Raw genomic sequence first — 22663 nt, 5'->3', positions numbered from 1 at the left:
ATACATATATGTATAATTATAATCATATATTAAGAATTTAGAAATATTATAATAAAGGATTAGTTGAATGGAGAAGAGAATATTACAAATCTGAGGGATCTATTTCAGTTTTCATATGGTTACAGAAATCGGAAGATTACGTTAAAACCTTGGATATGCTATATGTTAGAGTATTAGCTCATCGTCTGAAATCCCTTGGCCATCTGTGTTTGTTTACGTTAAGTTGGGTCATTTCTTGGAGCTTGTCAACGTCTGCTCGACAATTATCACAAATCTTGAGCAGTTATACCTATATATACTTATATCTATCATATAAATCTATATGAATAAGTATATATACATATGTATATGTCTTTAATTGTGCTTTGTTATTAATTATTTTCCTTTCTTTGGCTCTTGAAATACCAAAAAAATACAAAAAACTTGCCATATTATTAATACATAGTTTCATCAAGTTTCTTTTATAGAGGTATTTGGGCTAGGGTTACAAAAGCGCCAAGAAATACCACGCAAAATGAGTGACAAAGAGAGATATAGACATTTATAAAGTGGTAAGGAGTGAGACAGGTAGAGACGCCTTATAGCAAATATTTTCATGTTTTTGTTTAGTATTCGTAGGTAATTAAGGTTTACTTTATTATGGGTATTTCCAAGTTAAGTGCCTGGCTTTTAGGTATTTTAGGCTTCTAATTGGCTTTTATAATGCTTTTGCTTGTCTTTTCGAAAGGTAAATATTAAAAACAAAGATATGGATAAAACAAAATAAAAACTAATTTGAATCAACTGGAAAAGCCCTAATAAAGGGAAATCTCTGGGAAAGAATGAAGTTATGTGGATAGATTAAGAAAAGAAGGGAAGAAGAGTGAAGAGAGAGATATATCTATATAGAGAGAGAGTGAGAGTGATAGATCTAGAGATAGAAGAGAGGGAGATTGAGCGATAGGGAGAGAAAATAAAAAAAAAAAAGAAAAGAAGAGTAAAGAAAGAGTGAGACAGATATTGAGTGTGAGAGAGACAGAGGTAGATTGTGAGAGATAGATTGAGAGATAGAAGATAGATGGAGAAAGAAAAGATATATGCAATAGAAAAAACTAAAAGACAAAAATCCAAATAGATCAATTATAGCATAAATAAAACTGTTCTAAATTAAATTGAATATTGAATGCAATTATAGCTCTCAAATGTCTTTCCAAACGTTTGTCGGTTGAGCGAAACTCTTAATTTTGATCTGCAATTTAATCTAGAGTGGTTCAGAGTGAGAGCTTGGGCAGCTAATGGAAGCACATAAAGATTCGACTCTCTGATATATCAGCACTTTCATCAGCCAAAGCTTTCGCTGTCGAGCAAGATCTTTGCTACTCTGAGCTAAAGATATCAAATTTACATATATATATACATATATATGCACAAAATATCTGAATAACTTAATCGGTAATTACAATTACTTAGACTGAAATTTAGATATATATACATACATTTGTTTATCTTGAATTCCCTTGATCTGAATTCATATTACGCTTGAGTGTGCTTTATTATTGATTACAGTTTTCGAATGTATTCATATTCATAATGAATTATATTATTTATAAGCTGATTAAAGTTACCTGCATATATAGATCTATTTATGTAGATACGGCCAGCTATGCAGGCAAAAGAAAAAAACTTAAAACGCCAATTGCAAGAAATGAAAGGCACAACCACAGCCACAGCCACAGCCACAGCAGTCGCAGCCACAGTCAAGACACTTGTAGGTTTGGTCGTATAAAAAAGCTTATAAAAGCCAACAAGCTGTGGATATGCTTGACTAGTAAATACCCTGAATTAATATTGAATACATATAGGCATTTCTTCTATAAACATATGTACATACATATATCTTTATTAAACGACAACTGTGAATTCTAATTTTCTACTTTTCACTTACTGAAATGTTTTTTCTAAATTTTAAGCCTGCTCAGTTTTCTAAATGAATCTTTAATAAAAAATATATTTATAATTTTAAAACAGAAAAGACAATATATATTATGTATTAAATAATGTAAGAAATTTACAATTTAAAATTTTTAAATAATAACATTTACAAAAAGTTTGAAAAAAGTTAAATTAAAAACAGATAAAAAAGAAATAAAAAATAAATAATAAATACAATTTTTAGAATATAAAAAGAAAATATTTTCTATTAAAACAAAAAATATAATTTCTAACATATAAAAAAAAATTTATTTATAAAAAAAAAAAACATTTTTTATTAAAAAAAAAAAAAAACATTTTCTTAAAAAAAAACATCTATTTAAAAAAAAAAAAACATTTTACATTTAAAAAAAAAAAACATTTTACAATTTTTTAATTTAAGCAAAGGAAATTTCTGTTTTATTTATTTATTTTTTTTTTATTTTTATTTATTTTTTTTTTTTTTGTAGTAAAAACATTTTTTGAAAACTACAAAAAATACCTCAAATTCGTGTTCCAATAAAAATGTATCCAATTCAGATTTCTAGGTTCAACCACACCTCCTCTTACGCCTGTTACCTGCATTACAGCAAAACCAATATACGTTTTTTTGGCTTGTTTCAATAACCAATTTTCATTTCGGTTCGTTGTATAAAAAAGATACATCAAAATGAAACAACAGCAACAACAACAACGGCAGTACAATCCAATAACCAAACGGCTTCAATGTCAATCCAATGCAGGTGGAGCTGCGCCCCAGCTTTCGGTTTCATTGGTCAAAATAAAAATAAGAAAACAAAAGAAAACGAAGAAAAAAAAAATAAAATAAAACACAAATAAAAGATACAACGGAGCTTTGATTTATCTGTAACGTTCGTTAAAAAAGTGGACAAGAGAAACAGATACAAAATTTTTACTCAATCCGTTCGATTCGGTTAATTGTTTCGCTTTGGCTTATAATATATACATATGTAGTATATATAAACATATACATATATATAGATATGTCTTTTTTTTTTTTGGGTATTTTGTAATCGCTTTACGCTTGCTTTTTAACTGGATGCGGTTAGAGCGTTTGTTATATCGAGTTTTTATATCAATATGGAGTTCTCCTTTTTTTTTTCAAAAGATTTCTAACTCTCAGATCCGGTTGGAAAGGATGTTGGCTGTAAGCTCTTTATTTGTTACTGGACCAGACAATTTTTTTGTATAAAAAATATAGAATATATATGTATATATATGTATATAATTCTTATATAATTTATTTGGCTTCAAACTTGAACCGCACCCAATAGCGCAACCCAAATTCTTGACAGGTAGCTAAGCGTACACTGTGCAATAATTGTAGCTAGTTTTTTATTATAATATATAAATTGTGAATATGTAAATGAAATTGATTAAGTTTAGCATAGATAGACACTGGAGTTACTTAGAGCTATCTAAATAATCTATATAGTATATACGAATGTGTTATATGACATCCATAATAATATCAGTTTATTCTGAGTTAAGGAATACCTAAAAAATTTTAAGGAATTCAGTTGAACTTTTTATTAGTTCCACATAGTTTGATTTTATAGAGATTAACCAATAAAATATTACTCAAATTCACTCGCTTACTAACTTTACTATACAAAATCTAGTTACAATAAACCATTACATCCTTAACAATCCTGTTAGAAGCTAAGAATTGTTCAAGTCAGATTCTCATCAATCTCTCAATCCTGCCCTTTTTATCGACCCTTTTCCTTGACTGCATTTCTTCACATTTCTCTGTCATAAATGTATTATGTAACCGCTGTAATTTCTTGCAGTGTAGTGGCACTTGTAATTTGTTCAGGTGCTCACTGAAGGATTACAGTTGCCTCAAATTGTATTCGATTGGATTGGGTTTTAGGTTGAATTGGATTGGTCTGGGCCAGCAGCAGCAGCAGTCGTAACAGCATCTTGGCAAGTCCAAGTTTTGAGTTCGTTGTCTGGCAAGTTGCAGCAGCAGCAGCAACAGCAGCAGCAGCAGCAGCAGCAGCAGCAGCAGCAGCAGCAGCAGCAGCAGCAGCAGCAGCAGCAGCAGCGCAGCAGCGGCGACTGCACTCAGCTTGTAAACTGGAAAGATCGGTTTCAGGTTTCAAGGACTTTTGGTGGACATTCACTTTTTTGAGACAGCAGCAGCAGCAGCAGCAGCAGCCGTAGCAGCAGCTATGACTGCTGCATAGAACCACTAGCAAAGCTGACTGACGACTAGTTCAGCTACCTTACTCACTCACTCCAACACACTCACGCCCGCACGCTCGCTCACTCGCACGCACGCTCATTGACTGACTGACTGACTGGCACACTGAGCTGCATTTTATGCCATTCGAATCGCTTGCTTTTATTATTTTTGTGGACCACGAGCGCAGCGCATGGGCAACTCCTACTAGCCTACCCTACGCTCAAACCTACCTCCCTCTTCTGCTCTTCGTCTGCTGCTATCTGTCTCGCTTGCACTCGCCCTTGCGATTCAACAGGTTTCATACAACAGAATTTGCAGCAGGTTAACTGGATCACGCATTATAATTGAGAAAGTGCAGCTGAGCTTTCAGAAGATTTCCATAAAATTACCATAAATCGTCCATTGATTCCAATTCCAATTTCAGTTCTCATACATAGGCTGTGCTCTTCCAATGCGCGTGTTATTGTTTTCGTATTCATTTTCGTTTCATTTGAAAGTCATACTCAAAAGCTTTGCTGTTGGTGGTGGTGGCTGTTGCTGAAAAGCAACGGTACATTGTCTGTGTATTTGCTTTTGGCTGCTGTTTCTTTTCGTTCATTTGCAAACGATTTGCTTATTGCATTGAGCAGTCGCAGCCGCAGTCGCTGTCGCGGTCGCAACCGCAGCCGTTGCTAGCGTCACATACTTGTCTCATGACACCGTGGGGAAGCATAATTCGGGTATAGGGTATGAGCAACTTGAGAGTGAGCAGAAAGATTAAATGTGTGAAATGTTGAAAGCGGTTAATGAGTTATGTAATATATCCATAAATAATATTATATTTGTATTTAATTTTTCATAATACAAACATATATTGTATTTAAAACTGATTATGAATTTAATGGGTATATAATATTACAACTTATTTTCTTACTCTACAGGGTATTTACGGTTTAGTTGACTTTTTAACTTAACTTTCAGACATTCTTGCTTCATATATTGTCACAGTTGTTGTTGTTGTTGTTGGATAGTCATTGCAGTCATTACACAATAAATTTATAATACGAGTTTGTCAGTTTGTCGTCTCCTTCTCTCCCAAGTAATCGAAAAGGTTTGGTATGCCAGCCAGAAACCAATTGCTGCGCATCATCAACATCATCATCGTCATCTTCATAATCATTATCGTTATTGTCATTATCAGTTGTTCTAATGCTCTTTGGGAACTTGTTTAGTCTCGCATTTTTTGTTTCGTTTCATTTCGTTTCGTTTGGTTGCGTGTTGTTGTTGCCTACGATAGCGTTTCGTCTCTTCTCGTTTCGTTTAGTTTGGTTTCGTTTTGTTTTATTTTCAACCAAGGTGCAAACTTGATTCGCATTTGGCGTCGCATCTGCAATTTTGACATTTCGAGTCAACCTTGAAATCAAATGCGAGCTGCTTGTGAGCCGCTCTGCCTACCTTTTCACAAGCACATCAGCCAGTGCCTGCCCCCCTGCGTTGCCCACCGTTGTTAAGGCTCTTTGTCAACTCTCGATAACAGCCGCTGACGCGCGCTTGGTTTCTATGGCCGTATGTGTGTGTGTGTGGCTCATAAAATTGAACGGTTTACGAGGTGATTGCCATGCAACAATATGGTTTGATTGGATGCAGATGCTGATGCTGTTGCTGTTGCGGTTCTGCCTCTGCTCGAATTGACCGCAACTGGCGTCAAATAGTTTGCCTTAAAGGTCATTTGACCGACTGACTCTGCTCTTTGGCTTTGACATTGTACCACACACACTCACACACACTCACACACGCACACGTATACACCATGCACTCACTCGCTCAGTTATGGTCTCTTTCAATGACGTCCTCTCTTAGACTCACTCTCTCTCTCTCTCAGTGCACCTCACACTATTTGAGCGCAATAACTGCGCAGTTCTTGTGCTAAGCTTTCACTCAAAAAAAAAAAAAAGAATGTAACTTTGCGGCTGTTGCTATTGCACTCGCACTCAAGGCTTGCGCATTGGCAAAGGTCAACAAAGGACTCGCGCATGACAGCACGCGCACTCGCTCTCTACCACGCGCGCTCGCTGGCTCGCTGGCTCGCTCGCTCACACACTCTCCCTCTCTCCCTTGCCCAAAGATTTTTATGAATGAAATGCAGGCAAGCGTACAGCAGGCGCGCTTTTTGCGGGTTCCACCCTCGTGCAGCGAACAAACCTACGACAATTGTGTGTGAGCTTGTGTGTTGTTGCTTTTTTCGGTGAATGAATGACGCAGTTTGCGGCATGTTGGAAGCTTCGCGACTCATTCACAATGACGTCAGCATGCGTAATTTTTCACTGTACCAGATTTTGCGTGGGCGTCAACCGACAAAACAAACCACCCAACACCACCCACTGTCACCAGGCTGCACAGTGTACATACATATGTGTAAACGGTAATCGCTGATTTCTAATCCTTAGCATTTATTGCGTTTGCTCTTTGCGATTAGATAACTTGGCGTTTTTTGCTGTTTGGTGTACCCTTTCACTCGCCATGGCAACTGCCCTGCCTTATGGCAACCATCCACCTACACCTATTGCCCCATCATCTACTACTCCCTCTCTCTCTCTTTCTGTCTTGTTCTCGCTCTCCTTCTCTCTTACTCCTTACTCCATCTCACCCACTCATAAGTTAAGCTAGTTTCGCTTAAATTGCGCTTAATTGAATGTCATGTTTCCGGTGGTGTTGCTGTCGCCATTGGGTCGCCACGCCCCAAAACCGCCTTTAGCAGGCGCCAGTTGTCGCCACATGTCGTACATGCTACACACGCCACACGCCGCATGCCGCATGCGATATGCAGCTCATACTACCAACGCTCCAATTTGTTGCCCACCAGCCCCACCTTCTCATACGGCCGGATTGTGAACCCGTAAACCGCAAGTGCGATTCTCCAGCTGTGGCCTCATCCATCGAGGCTCACGAGAGTTGGGCGTGGGCGCCTGTCGGCTGCCCAATGGCTGTTTCTCCTTTTTTGTTCCTGTTGTTGTTGTTGTTTTTCTTTTGTATTCTTTCCATTGGAGCCACGACTGGAGCTTGTTGCTGCTGGCTCATTGATTTTTCATTACGGCTGGCATCATCGAAGCTTTGCCACGCTGACGAACTGGCGTCAGCGATGTCAGCGTCAACAATCTGTCGATGAGTGAGTGAGTGCTCCAGCGCCTTAAGCTCCCTCAGCGCCTTGACGACTCCTTGAGATTGTGTCTGTGTGACTTTGAGTGAGTGCCAGAGCGCCCCCAAGGCATTGTAAATGCCGCTACGCGCACTAGTTCCATGGCCAAACAGAAGGGATTTGCCCTTTAGCTAAAGGGACTTAACATATACATATCTATAAAAATTTTATTCTCTATATATCTAACTGATTCAATATGGCATGCATATGGGAATCGTAATGCAACTGCTAGGCTAAGTAAGAAATAGCTTCATTTGCCCTTCATAAAGGTTAGAATGAGTCAGAATGGGGAACTTGGGGAATAATCTGTAGTTTAATTTGATTTAGTTCATACTCCTTCGAGCTGCCTCATCTGTATGGAGCTAAATGAATTCTAAATGAACTGTGCTCAACTGGTTCCAATTCATAGGGGAATGACAAACTATTTTTCCCAGCCAAGTCAACTTTTATTCTTTTGATGCTATTATAGCTTCTACTTTTCTAAGCAGTTTCTAATGAAACCGAATCAAATGAATCCAATTTGGTTTTTGGCTATTTCTACATTCAAAGTTCTTCATTTCAACATAATCCTTGTAATATTTACTCAAATTTTTAATATTTTCTTAGCTATCAAAAATCCATTAGCTTTTGTAATATCTAATTATACTAAGACTAAGCCTAATTCATTTTTTTTCCCAATACTTGATCACGTTTTTCAGGCAATCACATGATTTTGCTAAGCGACCTTTAGGAACCAGTCTATATATGGATAGGAAATCAGGTTTATTTTAACTACCTGTGCATCAAATTAGTCTACGAGATGATATTTTTTTTTGGGAATATCTTTTGGCTTTAATACAATATATGCAAATCAGATTATTTCTCTTAATTTTTTTTGTGTATTTTTGGGTCTCTTCGTATTACAATGTAAGCTAATTTGAATATGTTTTTGATTAGCTGGAGCTCAGACTATTTTTATTGAACTTTAAAATGTTTATCATAAATTACATAATATAATTTATGTTGCAAGTTGAAATGAACTAGCTGTGCATAAAATTTGAAATTTACATCGAGTGGAAATTGTTGGAAGATTTATTAGCGATTTATATTATATATTATAGGCAGATAGATGTTATTTGTGTAAAGCTGATCAATTTTTGGTGTGAAAACCTTGTTGATAAGGCACAAGGGTTTGAATTGAATATATATATTGGATGGCAATTTATAGGCCTAGTTTATGTGAAAGATCTTAGATGTCTTAATAGATGGAAAAACTCGAGGTAATATTTTAATTTTGGTAGATTTTGTAGTATTTTTCTAATCATTTGGTATTTAGTATTTGTTTCTCTCAAGTTCTCTAAGAGTATAACACAATTCGTTGTAAGCCTTTGCCAGCTTGTTTGGCATACTTTTCTTTTCAGTCTTTTCTTTTCGTTTTTCGCATTTCGTTTTTCCAATTTTCTTTCTTTCATTTATTTTTTTTTTTTTTTTTTTTTTGCTGTTGGCGCATTTGGCGCAATGACGCTATGCAGGCGGGGTTCTACGCAAGCGTTTTGTCTATTTTTAGATGCCAATTTGTAAATAGACTGGCAATAAGGAGCACCCTCAATCAAGTTAAGTCAAGTGTGTGTGTGTGTGTGTGTGTGTGTGAGTGTTGGTTGTGTGTGCTTCAAGCTGATAAACATTAAATGCTTATCAACAATTTTTGCCAACACTTTTTTGCACACACACAGAGAGCGAGTGTGAAAGAGAGAGAGAGAGAGAGGGAGAAGGGCAGACAGAGACAGAGACATTCACCCACGCAGAAATACAGACACAGGAAATTGATGCCGTGATTCGCAGCTCTGACGTATTGTTTGTTTATATAAGTACATGTGTGTGTGTATGAATACCCTGTAATCAACAGTTTGTTGGACTTAAGAAAGAGACAGAAACAAGAGTGAGACAGAGAGAGCAGAAAATAACTGTCCATATGGTAGAGCTGACTAAAGGAACGGCTGGTTCGAAAGAGTTAAGTCATGGAAATTTTGATGTGGGCGTTATGTGAGGCACATGAATATTATATTTAACCTTTGTGTGCCGTATATTATATATATAAAGTGTAAGAATATTTTTCTTAGTATTTTATAGTATTTTTGGTACAATACAAATGTTTAACTTTTTTTTGTTAAATCTTCAAATCTTGAAATATATTGTAAAATGTGAACATTTTGCAGTATTAAGGCTGTGGATGCATTACAGGGTATCTAGGAATGATAAGCTTAACCAGATTTGATATTCGATATATTAATTCAGAGTACAAGCTTCTAGGTAAGGCTATATCTATATAAACCAAGTATGCTATTAATCTTAGTAACCCTAATAAGGCTATAGAGAATTTAACATATTCTAGGGTATTTATTAGCAACAAATTTTGATCAACTCTCAATATTTTGACTCATTGAAGTATTGCTAACAGATAATCTCTTTGGTATTCATTGCATATAGGGTATTTGCAAGTCGAGCTCATTGTCAGCTCTGCTGTATTTTGGTATTTCCCTTGGGCTGTCTTTAGGTAACGCCTTTTGACGCTAGCTAAGCGACAGGACATCAATTTCACGGTCATTTCTTTAGGGAACTCGTTGCAAACGGGGCGAGTGGGTGTGGCTGGAGGGGAGGATGCGGGCATGTTTGGGGGCTTGGGGGCTTTGCTATCTTATATGGCATAATTTACCGTTTTTTACCCATTTAGTTTTTATTGCTTCTGTTGTTGTTGTTGTTGATGTGTATTTTGTTGAGTTGTGTTCACGCTTCGCCAAGTTTTCAAATGCGCCACAAAATGTTGAAGGCAACTTTCAATTTTATGTCGAGCCTCAAAAAATACAAAAACACGAGAAAAAAAAAAACGGCAGCAAATAATTGTTGTGCGTATGTGTGTATGTGTGTGTGTGTGTGTGTATTATCAAATTGGTTCATGGCAATTCTTGTGCGTTGTTGTGGCAGCCACAAGCACGAGCTCGTTAACGCCGCCTAACGGAGGCTGTATGCCACGGAGGCGTTGCGCCAAGTGTTAGGACACAATTCAAACGATGCCAAATGCTGCAGCAGCAGCAGCAGCAACTGCAGCAACTGCAGTAACGGCAGCTGCAACCAGTTCCATTCTAATGCGCCAGCAAAGTGAGCGTTTGCCATAGATGCCGAAACAAGAGCTACACTGGGCGAAATATTTGGGTAGCCTCGAAAAGATGGGAAAGTCGATAGCCGTAGTGAGCAGAACCAATGTGTTATACTGTTATACTGTTATACTTCAATAATGCCGCAATACTCTTATTTTGTTATACTGCTATACTGTTATACTAGCGGGAGTTATGTTGTTATAATGTACTCTTAGACTGTTATACGTTATCTGATATGATATGATATACACTATATATTGTTTTAGCAAACTGTTGTAATATCATACTGTTATAAGCGTTGTACTTTACATTGTTATACTGTTATACTTTGTATATATATGAATATCTGCACTCGTATACTTTGTATATAATATATCTGCACTCGTATGCTGTTATACTTTCCTACTGTTATACGCAATATTTTTAAATTATATACTACAAAACTGTTATACTCTTGGGCATTTATTTTACCTACTGTAAAACTGTTATACTTGTAGGCATTTTATTTAGCCGTTATAATGTTCTACTCCTATCATTTGATGCTGCTATACTGCCATACTGTGATAGTTATAAACTAATATACTGTTCTACTATTATTATTGCTACACTAGCTTACAATCTTACTGTTATACTGTCATACCATGCAGATATACAAAGCACAGGAGATGTTAAAGGAAGCTTTGAACGAGATATACGTTTAGAGCTGATTATAAATAACTTTACTTCTGTTATATTGTAAGACAGTCTGATATTTATCTCTTTTCATCAGCTCTAGCAATATATCTTTGCGTATCTGTAACGGTATCCGCATGCATAGTTGAATCTGTATGTAAATCCAAAAGGAAGCCAACAAAGACATTCTTTAGGGCTGTTTGCGTGGGTATATTTAAATTCTTGAAGTGTAGCACAGTTGCACATGGTATATACATATATGCTATACATATATGTATATATAAATATATTCTATATGCTTGCCTTTAAGTATGTTTATAAGTCCAGAGCAGGCAGGCAGGCAGCTTTGTCGCTGCCCTTGGAGTCGTTTCTTGACGATGTTGCTGCCACAGAATTAAGGTCGTTGTTGCCTGTTGTTGTTCTTCTTCTTCTTCTTCTTCTTCTTTTTCTTGTTGTTGTTGTTGCACGTTTGGCTGGCCTTTCGTTCTTTTTGGTCGTAAATTCGTTTCGTTTTTAGGGGGCAACGTGTCTGGAATTCAGGATGCGCAGCAACGCCCCCAAACGCAACAACAATTCACATTGCGTATACGTAATGTGTATAGAGCCGCCACTGTTGGCTCTCGGCTCTTGGCTGTTGTCGCTGCCTCGCAGTTGACTTTCACTTTTTATTTTATATACATATATACTATATATAAATATATATTTATTTTTTTTTGCAATTGAAATTCTTGCATAAAGCCAATGTAATTAACGTGTCTTACATAAGGCCAGCCAAAAGTCTGCGAAGATAAAAAAAAACCAAGAAATAAAGAGTGGAGAGCGGCTGCAGCTGCTGCTTAGCCTAGCCTCGCCTGTCTAGCTCAATTCTTTTCGCCAAATCCTCAAAAAGCTCTTACAGATACACAAACACACACACACACACACACATACATACACACACACACATGTTAGTTACACTCCCTTTTGGCTAGGTTTGCTATGTAACTTGAGGCATTTCAGCAATTCACTTTGCATTCAGTCAACAATAAACGACATTCTTCTAACTTGTTGGCAATTGCAGCCATAACAACAACAACAGCAACAACAACAACAGCTGGCAGCCAACACCCAGCTTAACACACACACACTCGCACACACACACACACACACACACACACACATTTAAGAATTAGTTTTTGTCTTTAGTTGCTGCCTTTTAGAAGTCTTGCAGCAAATGAGCTGTAACCAAGAAGCCAGCCAAAGAAACACAAACAGACACACACACACACACACACACATACATACACTGCTGCTGCTGTGCAGTCAATAACTAAACCAGTCTTGAAAGGTGTCTTTGTTGTTAACCTGGCATAGGCCGAGCAACAGTTCAAACCAAGAGCAGCTCTTGTCGCTGGTGCGAGCCAGCAAACCAATCGACCACAACCACTAAGCCAAGTTAACAACAACTGAAAAGTAAACAAGCACAAGCCAGGCTCAAGCACGACTAACAGATACCCTGTAGTGCAGTTTGAGTGTTACACAAGCCGAATAAAGTGCTAAGTAAAGCTATGGAGCTTACAATAAAGTCATGAGTCCTATATATGATATTGCTACACATGTAGATACCCTGTAATTTGTGCATGATTGAGATAATGGATTTTTATATAGCCTTTATAGAGCAGAGCCTATATATAGGATTACAAAAAAAATGTACATACAAATTTATTTTTGCTTAACTTCAATATACCCTATAAAAGTTCATTTTACCTACATACCTGTATATATCCCCTAAATTCTGCAGCCTATTTTACCTATTATAAATATACTATTGACTAATATTAGCTTATAAATAATGCATTTTCAAATTTGGGTGCGCTGTTGCAACCCTAATGAACAAATACCCTGTAATTTGTGCAGTTCATTTATTAATATACACACTTAAACAAATTGACATATATGATAATTGCTTATTCGTACATAAAAGTGTATAGAAATAAGTATATATAGTAAGACTACTCTATAGCTAGAGCTCAACTTAATGATGCGCCGTAATTTATGCACAGTTTATATCTTAAATATTTCCAATTAACTTTTAAAACTTAGTTAACACCTATAATTTTTGGCTGTATATAAAAAATTCTATAAGTCTTGCTACATCTGAGAGTTGAGCCTCCTTATACCCTGCAATTTTTGAACTTGTCTAAGTTTGGGTGTCTCTTAATAAAGTAAAAACTCGACAATTGAACTATATATTCATAGTAAATAGACTTTATGAGATATGCCTAAAAGATACCCTGTAATTTGTGGCACTGTAGCATTGATGTTATTAATAAAAATATATAAGAATGCATATAAATGACAAATGTAAATCATCACTTAGCTTAACGGCTTTGTCAAGTTTGTGTGCTATCGATAACTGTCATTCTATCGATTTTTTGATATATATTATCTCATATCATATCATTTATATATAATATATAATAGCAGATATGACATAGAGTCATCTTTGAATGTTATCGATATTATTTAAATATGACCTATCGATAGTTGCACCTGATTAGGCAACTATAATACTATCAATATAGCTCTAGAACAGCAATTTAAGATATAAGTTGAGCTGCATTCAGCTGAACAACAATCGATAACTTTGCCTATCGGCTATGAGCATTGACATACACACTTAGTTATCGATCAACTCCTGGAGTTTATCCAGCGTAATCTTTACGGGGTATTTAAACTAAAACATTTTGGCCAACAAGTTCTACAAACTGCGACGACAGTTTCTGCTGCTACTCTGCTGACGCTCGCTGCGACGTCGACGTCGTTTTCAACGCAGTGAAGCGTGCGGCTATCGAGATGTTGACGTCGCTGTTGCTGCGGTTGCTATAGTTGTTGTTGCTGCTGTTGTTGTTGTTGTTTAGCTTTTTGGCTTGACTTGGGCTTGGACTTGGCTCTCGCTGTTCAGCGAACGGCGCAGCGCAGCAAAGTGGGCGTGGCAGGGCGGCTATAGAAATAAATATATATATAAAATTGATACAATTTATAAATGACTTTGCTTTGTATTTAGTAAGAAAAAAAAAGTTGTTCTGCTGCGGCTGTTTTTTTTTAATACTTTGTTTTTATTTTAGTTTATTTGTGTGTTTTTTTTTTTATTTATTTTTTATTTAATATTAATTTGTATTTGCAATTTGGGTTTGTTGGTATTCCATAGTCAGATTTCAGATGCATAAAATAGCAATTTAAACGTTTCTTGTTGTGTGTGCGACTGACTGTGACTGTTGTCTCTCAAGTGTGTGTGTGTGTGTGTGTGTATTGTGTGTGTGCGTTTTTGAAAATCGAAAGCAAGGTCTTTTCATTCTGCGCAAAACACGCAGACAACAAACTCGAGACAAGAAAATAAAAAAAAGACTGGCAACAGTTGTTGTTGTTGTTGTTGTTGTTGTTGCTGTTGCTTGACTGTTCTTTAAGCGCCAGTTTTTAGTTTAGAACGTAATTTATATATGTACATTTATATATATAGTTTATATATCTAGTTAAACAATTTTAGTTAACGCCCCAAATCCACTTGCAGAAATATGTTGAAAAGGAATTCGTTAAGGCCTTAGAGTATATTGAAACTATATATAAAACTATATATATATATATATATATATATATATACATATTTCTTTTGTTCATTCTGTTCTTAAACCATATATAGAGATATATATAGACATACATATATATGATTACCTTTCTATTTGCATTTATTTTCTATCTCTGGGGTACGTGTCGCGTTTGAATGCAACGCGCCCTAATTGCAATTAGCCAAACAACAATTATAGCAAATGTAACGACACACACACACACACACACACACACACACACACACACGCTCAGCTGTTTTGTTGTTGTCAAGGGTAATGGGCCATATGAAGGAACAAAAAAAGAACTTCGATAAGCAGCAGCTACTTCTAAATATAACTAAAATAAGTAGAACAGAACATGTGCACAATTTAGCAGTTGGGCATCAACGACTGACTGATACGCGCTCAGAATGCCTTAGTTAAGCAAAGTGATTACCAAATAACCATAAACTCCATATCTATTTATTACTATATATTATCTAATGGAACTTTCTATCGTTTTACATCGAATTTTATTCAGATTTCAAACCATATTCGATTTTCTTGTTGAAGAAAATCGCCCTTATCTATCGTGAGAAAATACTTTATCAAAATTAGTCTTTTGTTTGCTTTATCGCTGTTTATACGCATATCAAATTTCTTTTCGATATAGATAAATAGCCACACAAATACTCCCTTTTTATCACTGTGTGAGCGAGCATAATGAGCCCTGTTTGCTTGTGGCTACTGTTGCTATCAGTAGCTCAGCAACAGTTGCTATATACATATATATTTACATTTATTTTTATCAATATATGTATATAAATATATGTATATTTATATAACAGAAAACTTAAAACACTTGAGAGCGTGAGAAAGAGAGAGAGAGAGAGAGCGAGAAATAGTGAGTCTGAAAGTTCAGCGCACTTTGCTTGAAAGTTAAGCATGTAATACCCATTTAACTAGAATTTGTCATTTACGGATCCAGTTTGTGTATTAAGCAACCTTTTAGTCAAGCCCTTTTTTTATTATTTTATTGATTCTCAGCATTCTTCATTTCACATAACCATTTTACACTTGACAATCAAACAATATCGATAAGAATGTCGAGGTAAACAATAAGAACAACTCGGAAAACCTTTTAAGCAATGATAGTACAACGATTTATATATGTGTACAGAACTTAAAAGTTGGTATCAGACTTGAAATGTAATTTCAACTGGGGAGCAGTTACATGGGCCATAGAAGCCAAGTATAGAATTCGTAAATCAATCAATCTAAGATTTTCTATATATGTATATGAATACTAAAACCTATTAAATTATCTGTACTTAAAGTACTATAGACAAATCCTAACTAATCTTCAAAGTATTTTATATAAAGTTTTCATTTATTTACCTTTAATTTTTCTCTTTATCTTAAAACCCCAACCATTTCAATGTTCTACAATTGATGTTCCTATGAAGCCTATCAGAAATCATCTTTTGTACTATTGTTCAATCAATCGAATCAGGCATCAAAATTGGCTGCACACAATAATTGTCTTTTGTCTCTTAGCCAACTTATATAGAATACAAAATTATAGATAAATTGTATATGTATGTACATATAAATATATGTATATATACATATGTATTTGCTTGTTTTCATTGCCATTGACTTTGACTTTTTGATTATAGACATTCTACAAGTCTACAATCTAGCTATAGGTCTATGTGTGAGTGTGTATAGTATATGTGTATATGGCTTTAATTATATTAAATGAGTAGGTAGATAGATTGGATGCATTAATTAGTCAATGTCACCAAAAAAAAAAAATATTTATATATATAAATAAATGTATATATGTATATATATATAGATAAATGGATATGTATATGTATATTTATCTAATTTCATAGAGGATTGCCATGGAAAATAATTTTAACAACAACTTTTAGGTGCATTTTGAACTTATGAAATAAGCAGGATACTCCCTATTTAGTGGGCGTATGAAGCAATTTAAAAGACATTAAAAAAAATTTATTTTATTTATCAAAAATATTTACCAAACAGAATTTTGATAATTTTTGCAGTTTAAATAAGAATTAACTTAAAGGAATACCCCAAATATTTTAATAATTTATAGTTTTTACATTCGTCAAATTTAATTTCAAGTGCTAGACACATTAATTTGATGTCGTTTAAGCGTCTCAGGAGAGACAAGTGCTTCGAGAAGTGCTATAGAAGCGGGTCCAACTCTGCGTATGCGTGATATTTTTGAGTTTGTTTTCAAATGGGGATTTAGAAGATTTTCAAATTAAATATAAATATAGTTAGCGCATTGCAATCTATGCAAATAAACAATGCCAAAAATAAAATCAACAACAAACTGGCGACAAAATTGTATAAAATCAACAAAATAAAAATCGAATGCAAAGCAAAAAAAAAAACAAAAACAAACAAAACAAAAAACAATTTTTACAGTTGTTTTTGCGCAGAGTTGTTATTGTTTTTGCTGTTTTGTGGCTGGCATTTCGATACGCTTTAAAGTGAATTGCATTAATTACGCACACCGATACAAACACATACACACATACATGTGTACGGCGTGCGGTAGTGTGCGTGCGTGTGCACAATATTTATTTCTAATTAATTTAATTTTTGTTTTCGCTCGGCCGTCGCCGGTGCAGCTTTTTGTGAGTAGCCTAACTAGGCATATATGACTCTGTGTGTGTGTGTGTGTGTGTCTGTGCTTGGGTCGCGTCGCGTTGGGTCGCGCATGAATTGAAAAAAAAAGAACGGCGCACGAAATTCGTATAAGAAAACTTTTAGTGCAAAGCTTTGCAGAGCAGAGCTTGTCTGTATGTGTATGTGTGTGTGTGAGAGCATTTCTGACGTAATTCTGCTGCTGCCGCCAAACGCACCAATACAAAAACACACACACACACACATGCATACATAGAGCAGCATAACAATAAGCGCGTACAATTTGTTGCTTCTTTGCTGATCGAACGCAGTCGACGTCGCAGTCGATGTTGTTGCTCTGCGCGCCTTGCCGGTTTCGAAAATCCAAATAGCAACAACAACAACCAGCAGCTAGCACCAGCACCAGCAGCAGCAGCAGTATAGCATAGCAACTAGTGTCGGTGGCGCAAATATAATTAAACTTTCGAATGGGATCAGCAGCAGCAGCAGCAGCAGCGGCGGCAACAGCAGCGGCTATAGCTAGAGCTAAAGCAACCGCAATGCTTGACAAGTTTTGTTGTTGTTTTTCTTCTCTTTTGTGTTTCTTTTTTTTTTGTTGTGCTTTTCACTCAATTTAAGAGTCGCGCTTGTGCTTTTGAGAGCTTTGCTGTTGCGACCGCGTCCGTTGCTGACGCTGCTGCTGCCTCTGCTGACGCGTCGCTGCTGCTGCCACTGCTGCGGCTGTTGCTTGCGTTTTCACTCAATTGCCGTTTGCTTGGTTACCGCGTAGTCAAGTTTCATGCCACCAGCGATTGCCGTTGAATTCAGTCGTTCAACGAGAGTGACCGCGCACGAAAGCCCCAACAAGTCCACAGCGGAGCCGCACAAAAAAAAAGAATAAATAAATAAATAAAATAAAAAGAATAAGAGATAATTAAGAAACAAAATTGTTAAAAGAAAAGAATTTTTGAATTCAGCCACAAACAAGAGTGAGAATCACATACATACATACATATGTTGTATTTGTAAAGAGCCGCAAGCATTAATACGAGATCTTTAACTAAGCGACGAAGTTTGTGCTAAAAACAGACGACCCCAGCTCACAATCCACATGCAAATGCGTAATGTGTGCAAAATTCCGTGCATAAGTCACTGAAACTAACTGCAGAAGCAAGAGAAACGAACGCTCACACAGGCGAGTCGAGAACATTCTAGAGAAATACACACAGCGCTTACCGTTACATCCTAACAACATACGCTCGCCCATTGTCGTCAGCCTGCCAGCCTGCCTGCCTGCATACTCCTGCTCTCACTCGTTAGCTCTCGCTCGCTCGCTCGCTCGCTCGCTCGCTCTCACACTCTCTTGACGCCCTAGCAAAGCTGCGTACGTGCCTGGCTGGTCAAACATATGTTTGCTAGAGCAACAACAAAAACGAAAGCAGCAGCAGCAGCAGCAATTGCAGCAGAGAAGCTTCTCTTAATCAACTGGCGTTAAATCTAACATATGTTGGGCCGCCAGAGGCCGCTTCGCTCTAAAGTGCAGCTGTGTGCGTGTGTGCCAAAAAGCGTTTAATTAAAATAGAAGAAAGGAAGCAACAAAAAAGAAAAAATATAAATAAAATAGCAAATAGCAAATAGAAAAAATATAAATAAAAGAGAAGCGCGCAGAGTTTCGTGTGCATATCGTGTGTGTTTCTATATATTTCTCGTTTGTCTCTGTGTGCGTGCGCGTGTGTGTGTCAGTGTGTATGTGCAGTGTACGAAATCAAGACAACAACAACAAGAGAGGAGCAGCAAGTGCCAAGTGCAATTGAAAAGTTGTCACGCAGCGCCCCCCAACGGCTCGCGTACGCAACTGAGAAAAGTGCGCACTTGAAATTTTTATAACTCTTTTTTTGTGCAACATTTTTGTGCGGTTTTTGCCGCCCACAACAGATTTTTAAATGAAACCGGAAAATTGGCTCGACTCATCTGCCTCGACATCAGCAGCAGCAGCAGCTGCAGCAGCCGCCAGCGCCGCCGCCGCTGCCACCACCTCAGCCGCAGCCGCAGCCGCAGCATCCTACAGCAATGCTAAGGTAAATGTCACGCCCAATAAAACACGCCTCCCCTCCCGCGCTCTCACTCTCGCTCTCTCTACCTCTGTGGCGGCTACTGAGCTATCCCCCTGCACCAGAGGTGGCCACCCACAAGTGGGCTGCTATGGCTACAACCACACCCACACACACACACACACACACGCACAACCTATTTGCAACTGTAGCATATGGCGCTGAAAAAATTGCCCCGTTGTGTAGCTCGTTAAAAATGTTGTTTTTTTCTATGTATATTGCGCGTAGCCATTAAGAACGCTTAAAAAGGGGTATAAATATATGTATGTTGCTCAGACGACATTGCGTCGCATATAAATTGATATATGCATATGTGTGTATATATGTGCATACATATATCTATATATATATATTTGATCCATATGTCTTTTTGAATTTGCAGCTAGCTTAAGTCGAAAGAGCAAAACATGTTGCTTGCCATACGGCGTTAAATTATTTTGCATTTACATCCAATCGATTAATATCGATTTCGCAATTCCAAGTAAACAAGTTGCAACTACTGTTGCGTCCATATGTTGTGTTTGTGTTTACCTGCAGAGAGTTGGGCGAACTGTAAAGCGATTTAGCATATTCCTTGTCCTTCCTTATCGATAAATCTGAAAATGTTCGCGAAATGGAATGCAATAAATAAATAAATTATTACATGAAACATATAAAATTGGCTCTTATAGATTCAACTAGCTTTATTACTGATATATCGCAACTTATTATAAATCGATAATTATCGATTAAAATTTAAATAAATATTTTTATATTTTAAGTTCTCATTTTTAGGCATCGCCTACATTTTCTCAAGTTTCACTCGTAATGCATTCTGCATTCCCGTTGCTTGACACAAATAACAGGGTATCTGCTCTTCCTGCCTGCCCATTTTGACATCTGTTTATGACATTTAACTAGCTCTTGCGTTGTGGTTCATTAAGTGCCAAGAATTTTTGCTCAAAACACACAACAAATTGTGTAAACAAATTTTCCCATCTCTTCAACTGCGACATTCGAAACGAATTTCAATTTTCGATTTTCGATTACAATTTCAATTCGAATCGGAATTCAAAATGAACATAAAAATTGAAATTCAGTTTCAATAGACGAAATTGTTATGCCCATTCGATGCGACAATGCGAAATGCGTGGCACACAAATACATGCTAAAGTTTTGATAAAACCTAGACGAAACTACATGTATATACATATATGTGTGTATATACTATATGATACCTCTAGGTATATATAATGAGAGATATATATGTATATATCCGGGTTCATTAGCGTTGCGCGCAGTGAAACCTAATGACTTGGTCAGTTTTTTGCATTTGCCAGGTTTTGCACTTTGTTTTTTTCTGTTTTCTGTTTTCTTTCCGTTTTGCTTAGCTAGGGGTTGAGTTTCGGTCAGTTGGGGAGGGTTTCGGTCTTTCGGGCTGTTGTGGGTCACGTGTGACACACAGGCCCAATCCCCAGACACATTTCACAAGCGCAAATTACATTTGGACGCTGCAAACCCTCACTAATTACATTACATTACATTGCGCTTTAGACGTCTGACTCTCTGTGTATGTGTGTGTAGAGGTGTGTGCAAATTTATATATACATATATATATAGCACTTGGCACCTATTTTGTTTCTTTTTTTTTTCTTCTTCCTCTTCATCCCCCCCTTGTTTATTCGTTTGTCTATTTGCATGCAACGCACGTTTGCCAAACGCCGCCCAATTGGACTATCAATGGGAACTAGACACAACTTGTGGGACTTTATATAAAGCCGAGACAAATATTTACATGTTTTCATAGGGCGCTACCCAAGATCTATATCCAAGTTGATTTATTTTTGATTGCTGCGCTTGTACAACTTTGTATAGACGCCGACGAACCAGGTCGAATGGATCTATATTTATTTTGTTAGATTTGTGATTATGATATTGGAATATTATATACGTGTATATACGTATATAGAAACAAATTAATATTGTATTATATATGTGGCACAATCAAATTTTGATTTTAACACGGCGATACAATAATAGCTGCTCTTTCATTAGAATTGTTGATTTAGTTTTATTGCAATTTTTTTTTTTGTATTTATAACTAACTTTCAAACCAGAGAACTCTGGCAGATATGCTCTTTTGAAGCGGTCTTCCATTTTATATTCATTTTAGCTCTAGCTCTTTCTTATTTGTTTGGAACTAAGTTATATTAACATATCTATTGATATTAACTAGCTAATTTATATTCTAGAAATATTTGCTACACATATATATCTTTTTTAAGCATTATCGTTAAGATCTTAAGTGAGAAATTCAGCTGAAATTCTTATTTAAGGTCTAACATATTTTATTTTCAGTGAGCAACTACTGAAAAATAATTTAGTTAAATATTTTATCTTTAGTCTTATATAAGACGAAGCTATGCATATTTCTATTTATTCACAATTGATATTTATATATATTATTAGATATATTGTTTTTCTCTCAGTGCATTGAAAATAAATATTTGAATTTTTAAGAATTTTTTTTATTGATATAATTATAAAATATCTTTTACTTTAACTAAAAAAAAGACTTCCTTAACTTCTTATATTCTTTAGCACTATTCTCTGTTCTATTATTTCTTGGCCATTTTTTCTCTCAGTGCACTTACGAATTCTTTGTCACCGTGACTTCTATGCCAACAATTTATTGTCTTTTTGTTTTTTGCTGTTTATTTTTCTTTTATTCTGTGGTCTGTCTTGTTTGTTTGTTTCACTTTTGTATGCAGCTTGGCTCTTCCTCTTCTTGAGTGTCAATTGATAATATCGATTGCACTCGGCCACGTTGCATGATGGGCTCTGGTGTTTATTATTATTTATTTGTCTTTGTTGTCGTTGTTACAACAACGAAATAAGCAAATATTTGAGTTTATTTGGAGCATCTGCAGTCAATAGACAGATGATATAGTTCTATTGACTTTAAAAGGGGCGGCATGGGCGTGTGTGCGGGGGGTATTCTTATGAAACATAACAGCTGTGTGGCCCCTCTCTCCCCCCCTCCCCCCTCGCAAGCAAAGGCAATGCAAATTGTTTGTATATCTTATAGATTGGTGGGCCTCAATATGATGATCTACCTGATGTTTATCTCGTATTTTATTTTTCTTTGTTGAGGTGAATAACCTTATTTTTGGTTAAAT

The 22663-nt window shown here is 36.2% G+C and overlaps 1 protein-coding gene and 1 long non-coding RNA gene across 2 annotated transcripts in view; one reads left to right on the top strand and one right to left on the bottom strand.

Annotated features, from left to right (window-relative positions):
* LOC108653664 (uncharacterized) overlaps nucleotides 1-22663 on the top strand; it is a 73491-nt gene that overhangs the window by 20259 nt on the left and 30569 nt on the right. The gene's annotated exons all lie outside the window — the stretch shown is intronic.
* On the bottom strand, nucleotides 5392-6355 carry LOC149090959 (uncharacterized). Its single transcript, XR_016197075.1, has 2 exons — nucleotides 5597-6355; nucleotides 5392-5528 (listed from the first exon to the last, which is right to left on the bottom strand). It is a non-coding gene; the product is annotated as an uncharacterized LOC149090959 (long non-coding RNA).

Source organism: Drosophila navojoa, chromosome 5 (genome assembly GCF_054131105.1).
Source record: "Drosophila navojoa isolate 15081-1374.11 chromosome 5, UAZ_NAV_1.0, whole genome shotgun sequence".
NCBI classification, from domain to species: Eukaryota; Metazoa; Arthropoda; class Insecta; order Diptera; family Drosophilidae; genus Drosophila; species Drosophila navojoa.
The sequence above is the reverse complement of the archived record's forward strand: the minus strand, read 5'-3'. Positions and strand labels throughout refer to the sequence as shown.